The sequence below is a fragment of the Symphalangus syndactylus genome, chromosome 12 (assembly GCF_028878055.3).
Source record: "Symphalangus syndactylus isolate Jambi chromosome 12, NHGRI_mSymSyn1-v2.1_pri, whole genome shotgun sequence".
In the NCBI taxonomy this organism is placed as follows: domain Eukaryota; kingdom Metazoa; phylum Chordata; class Mammalia; order Primates; family Hylobatidae; genus Symphalangus; species Symphalangus syndactylus.
The window spans coordinates 7,292,746-7,302,695 of NC_072441.2; positions in this window are offsets into that span (position 1 = coordinate 7,292,746).

Sequence of the window (9,950 nt, forward strand, 5' to 3'; positions counted from 1 at the left end):
GATGCATTCTGTGAAACTTATTTCTGATCTGTAAATTCAGTTAACAGAGATAAAACATATTTTTGATTGAGCAGTTATGAAACACTCTTTTTGTAGAAAATGCAAGTGGAGATTCGGAGCGCTAAGAGGGTAATAGTGGAAAAAGGAATGTCTTCAAATATAAACTACACAGAATCATTCGGTGAAACTTCTTTCTGATCTGTGCATTCAGCTAACAGAGTTAAACCATACTTTTGATTGAGCAGATCTGAACACTCTTTCTGTAGAAAATGCAACTGGACATTTGGAGCGCTAAGAGCGTAGTAGTGGAAAAAGGAATATATTCAAATATAAACTACACAGAAGCATTCTGTGAAACTTCTTTCTGATCTGAGCATTCAGCTAACAGAGTTAAACCATACTTTTGATTGAGCAGTTTTGAAACACTCTGTCTGTAGAAAATGCAACTGGGCATTCGTAGCGCTAAGTGGGTAATAGTGGAAAAAAGAATATGTTCAAATATAAACTACACAGAAGCATTGTATGAAACTACTTTCTGTTCTGTGCATTCAACTAACAGAGTTGAACCTTACCTTTGATTGAGCCGTTCCGAAACACTCTTTCTGTAGAAACTGCAATTGGACATTCTGAGCGCTAAGAGGCCTATATTGGGAAAAAGAATGTCTACAAATAAAAACTACACAGAAGAATTGTGTGAAACTTCTTTCTGTTCTGTTTGTTCAACTAAAAAAGTTGAACTTAGTTTTGATTGAGCCGTTCTGAAACACTCTTTCTGTAGAAAATGCAAGTGGAGATTCGGAGCGCTAAGAGGGTAATAGTGGAAAAAGGAATGTCTCCAAATATAAACTAGACAGAATCATTCTGTGAAACTTTTTTCTGATCTGTGCATTCAGCTAACAGAGTTAAACCATACCTTTGATTGAGCAGATCTGAACACTCTTTCTGTAGAAAATGCAACTGGACATTTGGAGCGCTAAGAGAGTAGTAGTGGAAAAAGGAATATATTCAAATATAAACTACACAGAAGCATTCTGTGAAACTTCTTTCTGATCTGAGCATTCAGCTAACAGAGTTAAACCATACTTTTGATTGAGCAGTTTTGAAACACTCTGTCTGTAGAAAAAGCAACTGGACATTCTTAGCGCTAAGTGGGTAATAGTGGAAAAAAGAATATGTTCAAATATAAACTACACAGAAGCATTGTATGAAACTTCTTTCTGTTCTGTGCATTCAACTAACAGAGTTGAACCTTACTTTTGATTGAGCCTTTCTGAGACACTCTTTCTGTAGAAACTGCAATTGGACATTCTGAGCGCTAAGAGGCCTCTATTGGGAAAAATAATATCTTCAAATAAAAACAACACAGAAGCATTGTGTGAAACTTATTTCTGATATGTTCATTAAGCTAACAGAGTTAAACCATACTTTTGATTGCGCAGTTCTGAACTCTCTTTCTGTAGAAAATGCAAGTGGACATTCGGAGCGCTAAGAGGGTAATAGTGGAAAAAGGAATATATTCAAATATAAACTACACAGTAGCATTTTGTGAAAATTCTTTCTGTTCTGTGCATTCAAATAACAGAGTTGAACCTTACTTTTGATTGAGCCGTTCTGAAACACTCTTTCTGTAGAAACTGCAATTGGACATGCTAAGCGCTAAGAGGCCTACATTGGGAAAAAGAATATCTTCAAATAAAAACTACACAGATGCATTCTGTGAAACTTATTTCTGATCTGTAAATTCAGTTAACAGAGATAAAACATATTTTTGATTGAGCAGTTATGAAACACTCTTTTTGTAGAAAATGCAAGTGGAGATTCGGAGCGCTAAGAGGGTAATAGTGGAAAAAGGAATGACTTCAAATATAAACTACACAGAATCATTCGGTGAAACTTCTTTCTGATCTGTGCATTCAGCTAACAGAGTTAAACCATACTTTTGATTGAGCAGATCTGAACACTCTTTCTGTAGAAAATGCAACTGGACATTTGGAGCGCTAAGTGCGTAGTAGTGGAAAAAGGAATATATTCAAATATAAACTACAGAGAAGCATTCTGTGAAACTTCTTTCTGATCTGAGCATTCAGCTAACAGAGTTAAACCATACTTTTGATTGAGCAGTTTTGAAACACTCTGTCTGTAGAAAATGCAACTGGACATTCGTAGCGCTAAGTGGGTAATAGTGGAAAAAAGAATATGTTCAAATATAAACTACACAGAAGCATTGTATGAAACTTCTTTCTGTTCTGTGCATTCAACTAACAGAGTTGAACCTTACATTTGATTGAGCCGTTCTGAAACACTCTTTCTGTAGAAACTGCAATTGGACATTCTGAGCGCTAGGAGGCCTATATTGGGAAAAAGAATGTCTACAAATAAAAACTACACAGAAGAATTGTGTGAAACTTCTTTCTGTTCTGTTTGTTCAACTAAAAGAGTTGAACCTTAGTTTTGATTGAGCCGTTCTGAAACACTCTTTCTGTAGAAAATGCAAGTGGAGATTCGGAGCGCTAAGAGGGTAATAGTGGAAAAAGGAATGTCTCCAAATATAAACTACACAGAATCATTCTGTGAAACTTCTTTCTGATCTGTGCATTCAGCTAACAGAGTTAAACCATACTTTGGATTGAGCAGATCTGAACACTCTTTCTGTAGAAAATGCAACTGGACATTTGGAGCGCTAAGAGAGTAGTAGTGGAAAAAGGAATATATTCAAATATAAACTACACAGAAGCATTCTGTGAAACTTCTTACTGATCTGAGCATTCAGCTAACAGAGTTAAACCATACTTTTGATTGAGCAGTTTTGAAACACTCTGTCTGTAGGAAATGCAACTGGACATTCGTAGCGCTAAGTGGGTAATAGTGGAAAAAAGAATATGTTCAAATATAAACTACACAGAAGCATTGTATGAAACTGCTTTCTGTTCTGTGCATTCAACTAACAGAGTTGAACCTTACTTTTGATTGAGCCTTTCTGAAACACTCTTTCTGTAGAAACTGCAATTGGACATTCTGAGCGCTAAGAGGCCTCTATTGGGAAAAATAATATCTTCAAATAAAAACTACACAGAAGCATTGTGTGAAACTTATTTCTGATATGTTCATTAAGCTAACAGAGTTAAACCATACTTTTGATTGCGCAGTTATGAACACTCTTTCTGTAGAAAATGCAAGTGGACATTCGGAGCGCTAAGAGGGTAATAGTGGAAAAAGGAATATATTCAAATATAAACTACACAGTAGCATTCTGTGAAAATTCTTTCTGTTCTGTGCATTCAACTAACAGAGTTGAACCTTACTTTTGATTGAGCCGTTCTGAAACACTCTTTCTGTAGAAACTGCAATTGGACGTGCTAAGCGCTAAGAGGCCTACATTGGGAAAAAGAATATCTTCAAATAAAAACTACACAGATGCATTCTGTGAAACTTATTTCTGATCTGTAAATTCAGTTAACAGAGATAAAACATATTTTTGATTGAGCAGTTATGAAACACTCTTTTTGTAGGAAATGCAAGTGGAGATTCGGAGCGCTAAGAGGCTAATAGTGGAAAAAGGAATGTCTTCAAATATAAACTACACAGAATCATTCGGTGAAACTTCCTTCTGATCTGTGCATTCAGCTAACAGAGTTAAACCATACTTTTGATTGAGCAGATCTGAACACTCTTTCTGTAGAAAATGCAACTGGACATTTGGAGCGCTAAGAGCGTAGTAGTTGAAAAAGGAATATATTCAAATATAAACTACAGAGAAGCATTCTGTGAAACTTCTTTCTGATCTGAGCATTCAGCTATCTGAGTTAATCCATACTTTTGATTGAGCAGTTTTGAAACACTCTGTCTGTAGAAAATGCAACTGGACATTCGTAGCACTAAGTGGGTAATAGTGGAAAAAAGAATATGTTCAAATATAAACTACACAGAAGCATTGTATGAAACTCCTTTCTGTTCTGTGCATTCAACTAACAGAGTTGAACCTTACTTTTGATTGAGCCGTTCTGAAACACTCTTTCTGTAGAAACTGCAATTGGACATTCTGAGCGCTAGGAGGCCTATATTGGGAAAAAGAATGTCTACAAATAAAAACTACACAGAAGAATTGTGTGAAACTTCTTTCTGTTCTGTTTGTTCAACTAAAAGAGTTGAACCTTAGTTTTGATTGAGCCGTTCTGAAACACTCTTTCTGTAGAAAATGCAAGTGGAGATTCGGAGCGCTAAGAGGGTAATAGTGGAAAAAGGAATGTCTCCAAATATAAACTACACAGAATCATTCTGTGAAACTTCTTTCTGATCTGTGCATTCAGCTAACAGAGTTAAACCATACTTTTGATTGAGCAGATCTGAACACTCATTCTGTAGAAAATGCAACTGGACATTTGGAGCGCTAAGAGAGTAGTAGTGGAAAAAGGAATATATTCAAATATAAACTACACAGAAGCATTCTGTGAAACTTCTTTCTGATCTGAGCATTCAGCTAACAGAGTTAAACCATACTTTTGATTGAGCAGTTTTGAAACACTCTGTCTGTAGAAAATGCAACTGGACATTCGTAGCGCTAAGTGGGTAATAGTGGAAAAAAGAATATGTTCAAATATAAACTACACAGAAGCATTGTATGAAACTTCTTTCTGTTCTGTGCATTCAACTAACAGAGTTGAACCTTACTTTTGATTGAGCCTTTCTGAAACACTCTTTCTGTAGAAACTGCAATTGGACATTCTGAGCGCTAAGAGGCCTCTATTGGGAAAAATAATATCTTCAAATAAAAACTACACAGAAGCATTGTGTGAAACTTATTTCTGATATGTTCATTAAGCTAACAGAGTTAAACCATACTTTTGATTGCGCAGTTCTGAACACTCTTTCTGTAGAAAATGCAAGTGGACATTCGGAGCGCTAAGAGGGTAATAGTGGAAAAAGGAATATATTCAAATATAAACTACACAGTAGCATTCTGTGAAAATTCTTTCTGTTCTGTGCATTCAACTAACAGAGTTGAACCTTACTTTTGATTGAGCCGTTCTGAAACACTCTTTCTGTAGAAACTGCAATTGGACATGCTAAGAGCAAAGAGGCCTACATTGGGAAAAAGAATATCTTCAAATAAAAACTACACAGATGCATTTTGTGAAACTTATTTCTGATCTGTAAATTCAGTTAACAGAGATAAAACATATTTTTGATTGAGCAGTTATGAAACACTATTTTTGTAGAAGATGCAAGTGGAGATTCGGAGCGCTAAGAGGTTAATAGTGGAAAAAGGAATGTCTTCAAATATAAACTACACAGAATCATTCGGTGAAACTTCCTTCTGATCTGTGCATTCAGCTAACAGAGTTAAACCATACTTTGGATTGAGCAGATCTGAACACTCTTTCTGTAGAAAATGCAACTGGACATTTTGAGCGCTAAGAGAGTAGTAGTGGAAAAAGGAATATATTCAAATATAAACTACACAGAAGCATTCTGTGAAACTTCTTTCTGATCTGAGCATTCAGCTAACAGAGTTAAGCCATACTTTTGATTGAGCAGTTTTGAAACACTCTGTCTGTAGGAAATGCAACTGGACATTCGTAGCGCTAAGTGGGTAATAGTGGAAAAAAGAATATGTTCAAATATAAACTACACAGAAGCATTGTATGAAACTTCTTTCTGTTCTGTGCATTCAACTAACAGAGTTGAACCTTACTTTTGATTGAGCCTTTCTGAAACACTCTTTCTGTAGAAACTGCAATTGGACATTCTGAGCGCTAAGAGGCCTCTATTGGGAAAAATAATATCTTCAAATAAAAACTACACAGAAGCATTGTGTGAAACTTATTTCTGATATGTTCATTAAGCTAACAAAGTTAAACCATACTTTTGATTGCGCAGTTATGAACACTCTTTCTGTAGAAAATGCAAGTGGACATTCGGAGCGCTAAGAGGGTAATAGTGGAAAAAGGAATATATTCAAATATAAACTACACAGTAGCATTCTGTGAAAATTCTTTCTGTTCTGTGCATTCAACTAACAGAGTTGAACCTTACTTTTGATTGAGCCGTTCTGAAACACTCTTTCTGTAGAAACTGCAAATGGACATTTTGAGCGCTAGGAGGCCTATATTGGGAAAAAGAATGTCTACAAATAAAAACTACACAGAAGAATTGTGTGATACTTCTTTCTGTTCTGTTTGTTCAACTAAAAGAGTTGAACCTTAGTTTTGATTGAGCCGTTCTGAAACACTCTTTCTGTAGAAAATGCAAGTGGAGATTCGGAGCGCTAAGAGGGTAATAGTGGAAAAAGGAATGTCTCCAAATATAAACTACACAGAATCATTCTGTGAAACTTCTTTCTGATCTGTGCATTCAGCTAACAGAGTTAAAACATACTTTTGATTGAGCAGATCTGAACACTCTTTCTGTAGAAAATGCAACTGGACATTTGGAGCGCTAAGAGAGTAGTAGTGGAAAAAGGAATCTATTCAAATATAAACTACACAGAAGCATTCTGTGAAACTTCTTTCTGATCTGAGCATTCAGCTAACAGAGTTAAACCATACTTTTGATTGAGCAGTTTTGAAACACTCTGTCTGTACATAATGCAAGTGGACATTCGGAGCGAAAAGAGGGTAATAGTGGAAAAAAGAATATGTTCAAATATAAACTACACAGAACCATTGTATGAAACTTCTTTCTGTTCTGTGCATTCAACTAACAGAGTTGAACCTTACTTTTGATTGAGCCGTTCTGAAACACTCTTTCTGTAGAAACTGCAATTGGACATTCTGAGTGCTAGGAGGCCTATATTGGGAAAAAGAATGTCTACAAATAAAAACTACACAGAAGAATTGTGTGAAACTTCTTTCTGTTCTGTTTGTTCAACTAAAAGAGTTGAACCTTAGTTTTGATTGAGCCGTTCTGAAACACTCTTTCTGTAGAAAATGCAAGTGGAGATTCGGAGCGCTAAGAGGTTAATAGTGGAAAAAGGAATGTCTCCAAATATAAACTACACAGAATCATTCTGTGAAACTTCTTTCTGATCTGTGCATTCAGCTAACAGAGTTAAACCATACTTTTGATTGAGCAGACCTGAACACTTTCTGTAGAAAATGCAACTGGACATTTGGAGCGCTAAGAGAGTAGTAGTGGAAAAAGGAATATATTCAAATATAAACTACACAGAAGCATTCTGTGAAACTTCTTTCTGATCTGAGCATTCAGCTAACAGAGTTAAACCATACTTTTGATTGAGCAGTTTTGAAACACTCTGTAGAAAATGCAACTGGACATTCGTAGCGCTAAGTGGGTAATAGTGGAAAAAAGAATATGTTCAAATATAAACTACACAGAAGCATTGTATGAAACTTCTTTCTGTTCTGTGCATTCAACTAACAGAGTTGAACCTTACTTTTGATTGAGCCTTTCTGAAACACTCTTTCTGTAGCAACTGCAATTGGACATTCTGAGCGCTAAGAGGCCTCTATTGGGAAAAATAATATCTTCAAATAAAAACAACACAGAAGCATTGTGTTAAACTTATTTCTGATATGTTCATTAAGCTAACAGAGTTAAACCATACTTTTGATTGCGCAGTTCTGAACACTCTTTCTGTAGAAAATGCAAGTGGACATTCGGAGCGCTAAGAGTGTAATAGTGGAAAAAGGAATATATTCAAATATAAACTACACAGTAGCATTCTGTGAAAATACTTTCTGTTCTGTGCATTCAACTAACAGAGTTGAACCTTACTTTTGATTGAGCCGTTCTGAAACACTCTTTCTGTAGAAACTGCAATTGGACATGCTAAGCGCTAAGAGGCCTACATTGGGAAAAAGAATATCTTCAAATAAAAACTACACAGATGCATTCTGTGAAACTTATTTCTGATCTGTAAATTCAGTTAACAGAGATAAAACATATTTTTGATTGAGCAGTTATGAAACACTCTTTTTGTAGAAAATGCAAGTGGAGATTCGGAGCGCTAAGAGGGTAATAGTGGAAAAAGGAATGCCTTCAAATATAAACTACACAGAATCATTCGGTGAAACTTCTTTCTGATCTGTGCATTCAGCTAACAGAGTTAAACCATACTTTGATTGAGCAGATCTGAACACTCTTTCTGTAGAAAATGCAACTGGACATTTGGAGCGCTAAGAGCGTAGTAGTGGAAAAAGGAATATATTCAAATATAAACTACACAGAAGCATTCTGTGAAACTTCTTTCTGATCTGAGCATTCAGCTAACAGAGTTAAACCATACTTTTGATTGAGCAGTTTTGAAACACTCTGTCTGTAGAAAATGCAACTGGACATTCGTAGCGCTAAGTGGGTAATAGTGGAAAAAAGAATATGTTCAAATATAAACTACACAGAAGCATTGTATGAAACTTCTTTCTGTTCTGTGCATTCAACTAACAGAGTTGAACCTTACTTTTGATTGAGCCGTTCTGAAACACTCTTTCTGTAGAAACTGCAATTGGAAATTCTGAGCGCTAGGAGGCCTACATTGGGAAAAAGAATGTCTACAAATAAAAACTACACAGAAGAATTGTGTCAAACTTCTTTCTGTTCTGTTTGTTCAACTAAAAGAGTTGAACCTTAGTTTTGATTGAGCCGTTCTGAAACACTCTTTCTGTAGAAAATGCAAGTGGAGATTCGGAGCGCTAAGAGGGTAATAGTGGAAAAAGGAATGTCTCCAAATATAAACTACACAGAATCAATCTGTGAAACTTCTTTCTGATCTGTGCATTCAGCTAACAGAGTTAAACCATACTTTTGATTGAGCAGATCTGAACACTCTTTCTGTAGAAAATGCAACTGTACATTTGGAGCGCTAAGAGAGTAGTAGTGGAAAAAGGAATATATTCAAATATAAACTACACAGAAGCATTCTGTGAAACTTCTTTCTGATCTGAGCATTCAGCTAACAGAGTTAAACCATACTTTTGATTGAGCAGTTTTGAAACACTCTGTCTGTAGAAAATGCAAGTGGACATTCGTAGCGCTAAGTAGGTAATAGTGGAAAAAAGAATATGTTCAAATATAAACTACACAGAAGCATTGTATGAAACTTCTTTCTGTTCTGTGCATTCAACTAACAGAGTTGAACCTTACTTTTGATTGAGCCTTTCTGAGACACTCTTTCTGTAGAAACTGCAATTGGACATTCTGAGCGCTAAGAGGCCTCTATTGGGAAAAATAATATCTTCAAATAAAAACTACACAGAAGCATTGTGTGAAACTTATTTCTGATATGTTCATTAAGCTAACAGAGTTAAACCTTACTTTTGATTGCGCAGTTCTGAACACTCTTTCTGTAGAAAATGCAAGTGGATATTCGGAGCCCTAAGAGGGTAATAGTGGAAAAAGGAGTATATTCAAATATAAACTACACAATAGCATTCTGTGAAAATTCTTTCTGTTCTGTGCATTCAACTAACAGAGTTGAACCTTACTTTTGATTGAGCCGTTCTGAAACACTCTTTCTGTAGAAACTGCAATTGGACATGCTAAGCGCTAAGAGGCCTACATTGGGAAAAAGAATATCTTCAAATAAAAACTACACAGATGCATTCTGTGAAACTTATTTCTGATCTGTAAATTCAGTTAACAGAGATAAAACATATTTTTGATTGAGCAGTTATGAAACCCTCTTTCTGTAGAAAATGCAAGTGGAGATTCGGAGCGCTAAGAGGTTAATAGTGGAAAAAGGAATGTCTTCAAATATAAACTACACAGAATCATTCGGTGAAACTTCCTTCTGATCTGTGCATTCAGCTAACAGAGTTAAAACATACTTTTGATTGAGCAGATCTGAACACTCTATCTGTAGAAAATGCAACTGGACATTTGGAGCGCTAAGAGCGTAGTAGTGGAAAATGGAATATATTCAAATATAAACTACAGAGAAGCATTCTGTGAAACTTCTTTCTGATCTGAGCATTCAGCTAACAGAGTTAAACCAT